The sequence below is a fragment of the Simochromis diagramma genome, unplaced genomic scaffold (genome assembly GCF_900408965.1).
Source record: "Simochromis diagramma unplaced genomic scaffold, fSimDia1.1 OVJJ01000602.1, whole genome shotgun sequence".
Lineage (NCBI taxonomy): Eukaryota > Metazoa > Chordata > Actinopteri > Cichliformes > Cichlidae > Simochromis > Simochromis diagramma.
Genome location: NW_024387040.1, coordinates 11249990 through 11258986, shown reverse-complemented (window position 1 = coordinate 11258986; position 8997 = coordinate 11249990). Strand labels below are relative to the sequence as shown.

The following is an 8997-nucleotide window of genomic DNA, read 5'->3' as shown; positions in this document are numbered from 1 at the left end:
TACACAATAGTTTATTTTTAGCTTACAAACATCTGAGCATAAAGTGCTGACAAGGAACCCTGGTGTAAACATTAAAATGAAAGTCAGTACAATGTGCAGATTGCAGAAATATACATAAAAAAAATCAGTGGCTTTACCACACTCAGTTTTTCGACATCTGTGAACTACTAGACAGTCATTCAATTAAAAAATAATATTAAATAAATAAAACTAATAAATAAAAAATACACACATCTTACTGATCTCTGCAGTCAGTAACATTACACATAAAGTGCAAACATAATAGCAATTGTATAAACACACACACAAACACGCCTTTAAAATTTAAAGGCGTGAAATTGGACGGTCTAGCCTTCAGATTAGCGTCACCGCTGTCTCGGTGGAGTTTAATAAACTCGGCCGTCTGCTCCTTGCTATCTAAAATATAACCAGACACTGGTGTAAATTCTCGACTTTCTCATACTTCTGTTTAATAAGTTTTCTGTTTGACGTTTAGTCAGCTGTGTGAAAACCAAGGAGGAACCCACCCGGGGGATTAATAAAGTTTTATTTTATCTAATCTAATAACTTTAATCTCAGCCAAACCGATTTACTCACGAACAAACAAAACACTGAAAAAAGCCCAACAATAACATTTTTAGGTTGTCTAAGTGACTTATATATTACGTTTAACCTGAGCAGCGAAACTCCGCGGTGATCTGAAAATGATGTGCCGGGAGTTGTGCCGTTCTCGGCCGCATCAGTAACCCTCGAGCTCCCGGCTAGCTGTCGAGCTGGTGGGTAGCAGACGCCTCTGAAAACGTCGAAGCACTTTTGCAAATATGGGATATCTTGATAAACCGAGCAGATATTTGATGTTTACACAACTACTTTCTCACCTGAAAATATGTTAAAAGTTTATTTTGTGACCCAGAAAGATTAGTATGAGTAATTTTAAAACTTAGTAGCAGCCGCCATTGCTGGAAACTGGAGTTTGGCTGGGCCGCGCTATGAATTCTGGGATATGGTAGGCCACGACCCATCCTTCAAATTCGGGGAAAAGGAGGACGCATTTGTCGGCTACATTCGGAGGAGTCTATGAATTTGGACAGCCTTCGGCGCGTCGCTGTGACGTAATCGGTCTACAAATGCGGCCTCAGGAGGATGCAGCCCATGAATTTGGACATGTCCAGAGTATAATCGCAGCCTTTGCGGTTAGAAAATTGCACTTGATCATGTCGCGATATTATCGCAAATGCGATATATCGTTCAGCCCTAGTGGGCATTCAGGCATCTGGGAAGGGATCTCAAAACTGGATTATAGATGACAGACAGTTGGTGTCGTAAACCACCGCCTCTGTTCAAAGATGGTCGTTCACAGTGGACACAGATGGCTTCTTTCACTCCTCTTTCAAGCCATCTGTCTTCTCTGTCCAAAATGTGAACACTGGTGTCCTCAAAAGAGTGACCTTTGTCCTTTAGATGCAGATGGACAGCCAAGTCTTGTCCCGTCGAGGAGGCAAAATTTGACCTTAGAACTGAAAAAGTTTCTCGGATGAGAGGTGAAACATCTCCAAGCAACTCAGAGAAAGTCCAGACGCTTTTCTTTCCAAGCTCCTTAGACTTAGCAGTCAGTTAGCATTAGCAAAGAATTTAAATGAAAAAGAATTTAACGCTATTAAAACCTATCCTTAGCAAACTGACATGAGTAAAGTAAATCTGGCTGACAGCAAACCTAACTTGATAATCTATTTATTTCATTAGATACATTGATAAAGAAAATAATCAAAATGATTACCATGAACAAAGGCATATCTTTTGTTTTTTCCATGCAGCGCAAAGCTATGACATCACAACAATGCAACTGGTCAGTTGCAACTCTGTGTACCATTATCATGATACTGCAGGAACAATACCAACATAGCATGACGTTTGCAAAATTAGAAATTTCTGATCCAGACCTAGAGTTTTCAGAGCTACCTTTTCACTCACCACCTTATGCTTGATAAAAGTTTATTTCGGACTCATATTGGCCAAAGCACAGTGTTACATGAACAGAAAACATTTAACGTGTTACATAAACTGGGGAGAAAGTCCTTGAATGGTTAAGTGGGACATAATAAGCGGCACTTTTACAGCACTACAAAGTAAAAATGGATCTGCAGTGTGAGTGGAGGACTGTTGGCATTTATGTAATCTCTTTCAGACCTTTACAGTCATGGTTTTTATTGCCTCTTGAGTTATAAAGTCAAAATGCAGTGCATGGACTCAGTTTTCAGACATCAGATGAATCCACAAGGCAGCATTCTCATTAAATTTATAATACATTCCGATAATTAACTCTAAAACATACACAAGAGGGAAAAGAGGAATTTAGAACTCGAGTATTACATGTATCTCCACATGTATAAATACATTAACAAGCAGTTAGAGCAGATTAAAATCCCTTTTAATAATCAAATGTGCATAATAAAAATGATCTTATCTAATACATTTAAACACCAAAAACTATAGTGCAAATATGAACACCCTCTAATGACAATGCAAAGCAGCACTGTCACAGTTTCAATCTACAACAGCAGATCTCTCTCCAAGGCCATTGCTCTATTTTGCACTACATGTGCTCCACATCGCTACTGTGGTCCATGAAAATTGGCTTGGTAAGTTTTGAATAAGCAAAAAAAAAAAAAAAAAGTATTTCTGAGTATCTTCACTGGCAGGTTGCTCTCGTCCCTCTAGGTGGCACTGCCGCCTCACGATTTCCATCACAAGGAAGCCACAGGGAGTTTGTTTCTGCCACCAAAGCAGGCGTGTCCAGCAAATGTGGATGGAAATTCTTTTTTTTTTTTTTGGCAAATAAAAATTATTTTTCCTGTGTTGTCCCCACGAGTTGTTATTTTTACATTTGTGCTCATTCATTTCTGATTACAGCTTCCTTTTGAGTCCAAAGAAAAGAAGAAAAGATTTAAAAAGACATCCCGAGTAATGCGAAGGATTACCAGATGCTTTGCGTCACAGAAGTTTTTTTTAAAAAATATGATAAATTGTATTGACTGATGTCTCTCTCTGACCAATTTTCACCTCACAACCAGACACAGAATCACACTTTGTTTATTCGAGCGATTTAAAGGCCCGATAAGACAGAGATGCATGATTTAAACAAAACATCTGGGGAGCTCACTATCAGCTGGCTCCGCTGACAGCACTCAGAGGAAATGGATGGTTTTAACATTACAAATAAAAACTGGAATCATTCAGTTAGTTAACTGTTTCCACACAGCGGGTCAAGACAGTTCAGCGCAGCCACTGATCTGACTCCAACACCTGATTATTCCCCAAGATGTAGATGAGTAAGAGAGATTATATTTTGCATCATTGTAGTTTCAGACTTGATCAGTATCTCACTCTTGAACCTTCTGTGGACCTGATTTTAACAGATAATCAGTTGTGTCGAATCTTCTTCCTGTATAACTACGCTGTTCATAGTTTAAGCTGGCGACCGTGTTATTGTGTTTCCTATACCACAGCAAAATCATTATTAGCACATCTGGGTTGTATTTCTTAATGTTTAGTGGTTCTCTCTTGTTTGCTTATAGTAGCCAAATGCAGGAGATGTATCCAGATTAATTCTGTTCAAAAAAAAAATAGCCTCAGGGGGTGCAATAATTATCATTAAGAGCATATAATATAACAAAAACAACATGCTGTTTGTTTTCATGATTGCACTAATGGAAATGTTCGACTTCTATGTGTTTTTTTTTTTAAGTTCTAATTTAAGTGTAGCAGAAGTTCTCGAAGTGAAACGGGTTCCTCTTCTGAGCACGTACACAGTAACTTCATTTGTTACTGTGGCCAGAAGTCAAATAAATATTGTTTTAATAGTTTTTAAGATGTCATTTACATGTGTGCAGTGAATTTGATGTTTTGTGTAGGAAATCAAAAGTTCATTAAAGTTCTAAAAAAAGTGATCATTTGGAAAATAACAGCTTGTCTAGTGATTGCAAACACACGGGGATTCAAAATGTACATTTTTTTACAAATATGTTTTGGACAGACTTCACTGAGTAGCAGTTTCATATAGCAGGGGTGAAGCTGAAGGTAATAGATAGCAACTGGAGTCGTCAGTCTGGTTGCCATTGGTTGGTGAAGCAAACGTTACAGTGAATTTGAAGTGCTTGAAAAAAGGGACTGATTGGCTGTCCGGGATGGTCCTCTCCTCTGGCCTAGTGAGAGCTGGGAAAGGCTCCGACCCCTGCTGTGACTCTGAATGGATGGATTTTGACACCATGGCCGAACAGAACTGACAAACATAGCATCGAGGATAGCACATACAACCAGAGGGTTTGTGAGAGAACAGAGCTTCCTTACTTAACTTACTTCTTGAAAACATTAGATTCAGAAAAGAGCCCGAGGCCAAAGGTGTTATTAGACACACATTTTCCTCAGAAAAGCTTTTGGAAATCCAGACATTAGCTTTTGATATTCTTGTTCCAACAGGAGAAATCCTGCCTTTATGTCTTATCAGATCTGGAAAATTTGTTGGAGAGCTCTAGTAGCCAGATGGTTATAGCCCATGCCACAAGACTGAAGTGGTCCCGGTTCAGTTATAGCTGAAGATATGCGTTACATGTACACATCTCTCTCATTCTATATTATCTGTTACCTCTTAATTACCTCTGGTTACCTCTGGTTACCTCTGGTCCCGTACCAGCAGACTGAGAGACAGCTTCTTCCATCAGGCCATCAGACTGCTGAACACGTCATAGACACCTCAGCTTCACTACTGGAACTTTAACATTATGCACTCCACACTGTATATAAATGCCACTTGTTTTGCACATATTCAACTCTGTATATTTTATATATTTTATTATTATTATTATTATTATTATTATTATTGTTTTTTGTTTTGTTTTGTTTTGTTTTTTTTTTACTATTTAATTTGTAAAAATGTGTACACACACACACACACACACACACACACGTAGGAAAATATTTAGTATACACATCCAGAAATGCATACACTATTATATATTGTACATATATTTATTAGTTTCAGGTCGGCCATTCTTGTATTTTGCTCGTTTGTGTTGTTGTGTTTGGCACATCTCTGTTGCCTGTGGGGCTCGCACACAAGAATTTCACTCGCATGTGCTGTGCCAGTGTGCCTGCACATGTGATGTGACAATAAAAAAAAAAAGTGATTTGATTTGATTTAATTATCAGATTAGGAGTCCTCAGCATTTCAGTTAGAATCACTTTATAACCAAAATGTATTCTTCTGTCCATCTTCAGTGATTTGTATTTCATGGCGAGCCTCTATTCTGTAGGGCATCCCTGCCCATCCACTTAGGTTCCAAGTGATTGCTGACCAAATTATTGCTAAAGTCCCAGAGACAGACCCTTCAGACCACCCAGTTATAGCATTTCAGTAATTCCTCTATCAGTTATCCCCAATGCACAGTCTTCCCTAGCAACAGCTGGTCTGCTAAGAAAAATGTATATTCCCTAACCAGTTGGCAAAAAGCTCCTTGAGACTCGTTTGGTCGCACATTGTTGCAGTCATAGTTTAAATAGAAGTGACAAACGTGCGCACAAAGTTGTCCAGTTACTCTCCGAGCTCAAGTGAAACAGCAAAAAGTGCAACACAAACCACAAATGAAAACTGTTTGCCATCAAATTAAAAGTTGTGCCCTGTGAAACATGTTAGCTACAGCGCTGGGGCACCGTGAACTGTTTACAAGTTTTACTACCACGAGGCTAGTTGTTAGCAAGTATTTTCAGACAAAGATGAATAACTACAGGTTACCAAGAATCTGCTAGCAACCAAAGCAATTATTAGGAGGCTGTGCAACCAATTTCATCCCCCAAGGCCCAGCAACCTCCAACAACCACTGCCAATCAGAACACAGATTTCTCCCTCTCAACAGTTGGTTTCATCGCATCCAAAATGGTGGACAATGTGAGCATGACATCTATGAGAAACCTCAATTCCAATGTGAAAAATAAATCTTTATGTTGCTCTTGCTTTTGTTCAATAAGAATCACCACAGATTTATGCAGTTTTTGTGATTTTGAATGCAATCAATTTGAATAAAACACAAATTTTATGCTACAAACCAACAACACCACAATGCCAATATCACCACCACTAAACTCCCGCCTTTGGTATTAAGACACTGAATGTCATCAACAATGGTTGAGACTTATTTAGTGGCTTCGTCGCAACTTTCACCAGGGCATGCAACAAGGATAGTATTTACTAAACATTTCATGAAGATACTGATGCATGCTCAATCATCCAGGTAGGGAAGTTAAAAGTTTGTCCAGATGAACAAAATCAACTTTCTGGGATTTCATGTAGAAGAAGAAAAGCATTGTATTAGGTCGTATTAACAACTTCTAGTATCTAACTTTTCAAAAAGCCCAATGACATTGTGTCAAGGAAATCCAAACTATAAAATGTAAATTCATTTTCTGACTCATTTCTGAAGCACTGTGCCCTAAATGAGATTTGTCAGTAGGAGGGAGGTATCACAGCTGAGCCTTTATGAGCTAATGAAGAGTAGAGCACTTTTTCAACCCTGAAGTTATAAAGTTTATAAATTCAACAGATTCTTAAAAATCTAATTAAAACTAAACTAATAAAATATAATGTTATAATAACTACTTTCAAGTAAAACATTAAAAGTTCAAATGAAATCTAATCTCTATCTCCTCACTATCTGAAAAGTCATTATGAGAGCTAGCCTCCCTTACACGGTGGGAGTTTTAAATCTTCCACAGAGACAAAGTGGCTTGTCAGCTCATTCTCCATTAATTATCATCAAGGAATTACCTATGTGTATTCTCGCCATCACATTTTAAATTCTTGTGTCATGAGACTTCCAAATTAATTTCAATCAACTCTGATGTGCTGCCTCTGTAGATTCTCTGCCACTGCTATCTTCCAGACGGGCAGTTCATTCTTCCCCAGAGTCGAAACATTTTCATCGCTGCTTTTACAGATTAAAAGTTACCTCAAAGCGCAACGATTACCTGACCAGGTCTGGCAATTCTCAAGGATTTACTCTGCAAGCTTCCTTCCGCTGAGTGATCAGAGATGTTCCCACATGAGCAGTTTATCACCTGGATGATCTGCTCAGTGTTTGCAGTAGCCTTGACCGTGTCACAGGCCTTGTAAAGTCCCGACACTGTATAATCCTACATGCTGTTACACAAAGAGGAGACAAGCTGCTTGTTCCAAACACACAGGCTGCAGTTAGGAGAAATGTAGCAAACATGTCATAAAGTTTAAGATGGCGACATTACTCCTTTCTGAAACTTGCCGGTGATTTATGAGCGAACCAGCAGATGGTAAAATCAGGGTAGCTGGCTCGAGAGAGGTTTACCAAAGCATTTTGACAGAAAAGGCAAAAAAAAAAAAAGGGCAAAAGGGTTCTCAGACTCTCTTTTAAACGACTGAAGTCTTTCCTGAAAACAAATCGAGTGTGTGCGTGTACAAGCGTGTGTGTACAATGACTAAGCCAAGCCAGATGTTGATGTCTGCTGAAGTTGGTGGCACTCATTATGCAGTCTAAGTTGCTTAAATTCTCCCTCTGCCTCTATGTTAACCTGGAATCTGTAAGGTAATACCCAGTGTTTGGATTTGCTCGGATGAAAGCCTTCTCAGCTTATGAAAGAGGGTTTTGTTGACAGCAACAACAAAAAAAACAAAGCATGCATTTGTTTCTCAACATGTAGCTTTACTTGTCAGATGACCAGCCAACTCTGAAAGCCAGGAGTAGATTAAAATAGTATCTTAGGTCCCTTATCAACGAGACAACAGCCAGTTCATTGAAGACAAACATGAGCTAAAGACAGTACAGGTGAGCAGGAGATAAGTTTGGAGGGGAGGCTGAATTAGTTAGGTAGTTTTTGACCTTTTCTTTTTAATCGAGTTCACAATTCCCCCCCATTAAAAATCTATTTAATTGCTTAGTAAGTCAATTTTACAAGGTTAGAATTGGTCAGATCCTGCAAGTTATGCAATTTTTCTGGGTATGCTAACATCAGCTGCTAATGCTGTGCCAATCAACTGGTTGCCAAGATTAGCTTTAGCAACATAAAATATTACTTGTTTTCATAAAGAAAATGACAATCCTTCATATTTATAACATCATTACAACTTCATTGTACATTTATGCTCAAACAAATGTAGCTTTAATGTCAAATAATAATAATAATACGAAAAAGTCTGATGCTATTATTTAGGCAGCTAGCATTAGCGTCACTACTGGCACTGTGAAAGTATCCTCTGCCTATTGATTGAAAACTGGATAGTTGTTGGATCCACTGAGCAGCACACCATCCAGGTACTGGTAATGCACTTTATGTGAGCGTAAAAGCACTTCTGCACTGTGTTTGTTGCTGTTGTTTTGACATTGCCAGACTTGTGGTTGCAACCTGTTTAGCATAATGTTTATTGTGTCTACTAATTGCAAGAAGTTACTGAGCTTTATGTTTTTGTTTGAATGTGAGAGTGAATGAATAATGGCATTGTAAAGCGCTTTGGGTGCCTTGAAAAGCGCTATATAAATCCAATCCATTATTATTATTATTTAGGCGGGGTGGAGTTTGCATGTGTTTATCGCAGCCTTATGGACGTTTGTTTGCTTCCTGTTATTTTTCTGTGACACTGCTTGGCTGGTATTTAAAGGTTTTTTATGGTCCTCTGGTTTTGTTTTATTTGCTGTATTTGTGTTATTTATGTTTATGTTGTGCTGTTATTCTTGTGCTGGAAGTCAGATTGTTGAATTTTTATGTTTGTTTAATCATGGCTTGACTAAACAACATTTAGTTTTCTTGTTTATTTGAACTCACGCATCAATTAAGTAGGGTTAGTTTTGAATTCTTGGTCTTTATGGAGCTTCACTTCCTGTTTAGAGTTTATTCAGAGTGTGTTTAGTTCCCTCAGGGTTTCCCTATCAGTTCCTCCTTCAGTCTGCTCTTTTTATAGACCTAAAATGTTACTGGTGT

General features: G+C 38.4%; 1 long non-coding RNA gene across 1 annotated transcript; it reads left to right on the top strand.

Moving 5' to 3' along the window:
• Window positions 1-1064: 1064 nt before the first annotated feature.
• LOC120741250 lies at window positions 1065-8345 on the top strand. Its single transcript, XR_005697582.1, has 3 exons — window positions 1065-1257; window positions 1476-1479; window positions 8334-8345. It is a non-coding gene; the product is annotated as an uncharacterized LOC120741250 (long non-coding RNA).
• Window positions 8346-8997: the final 652 nt, after the last annotated feature.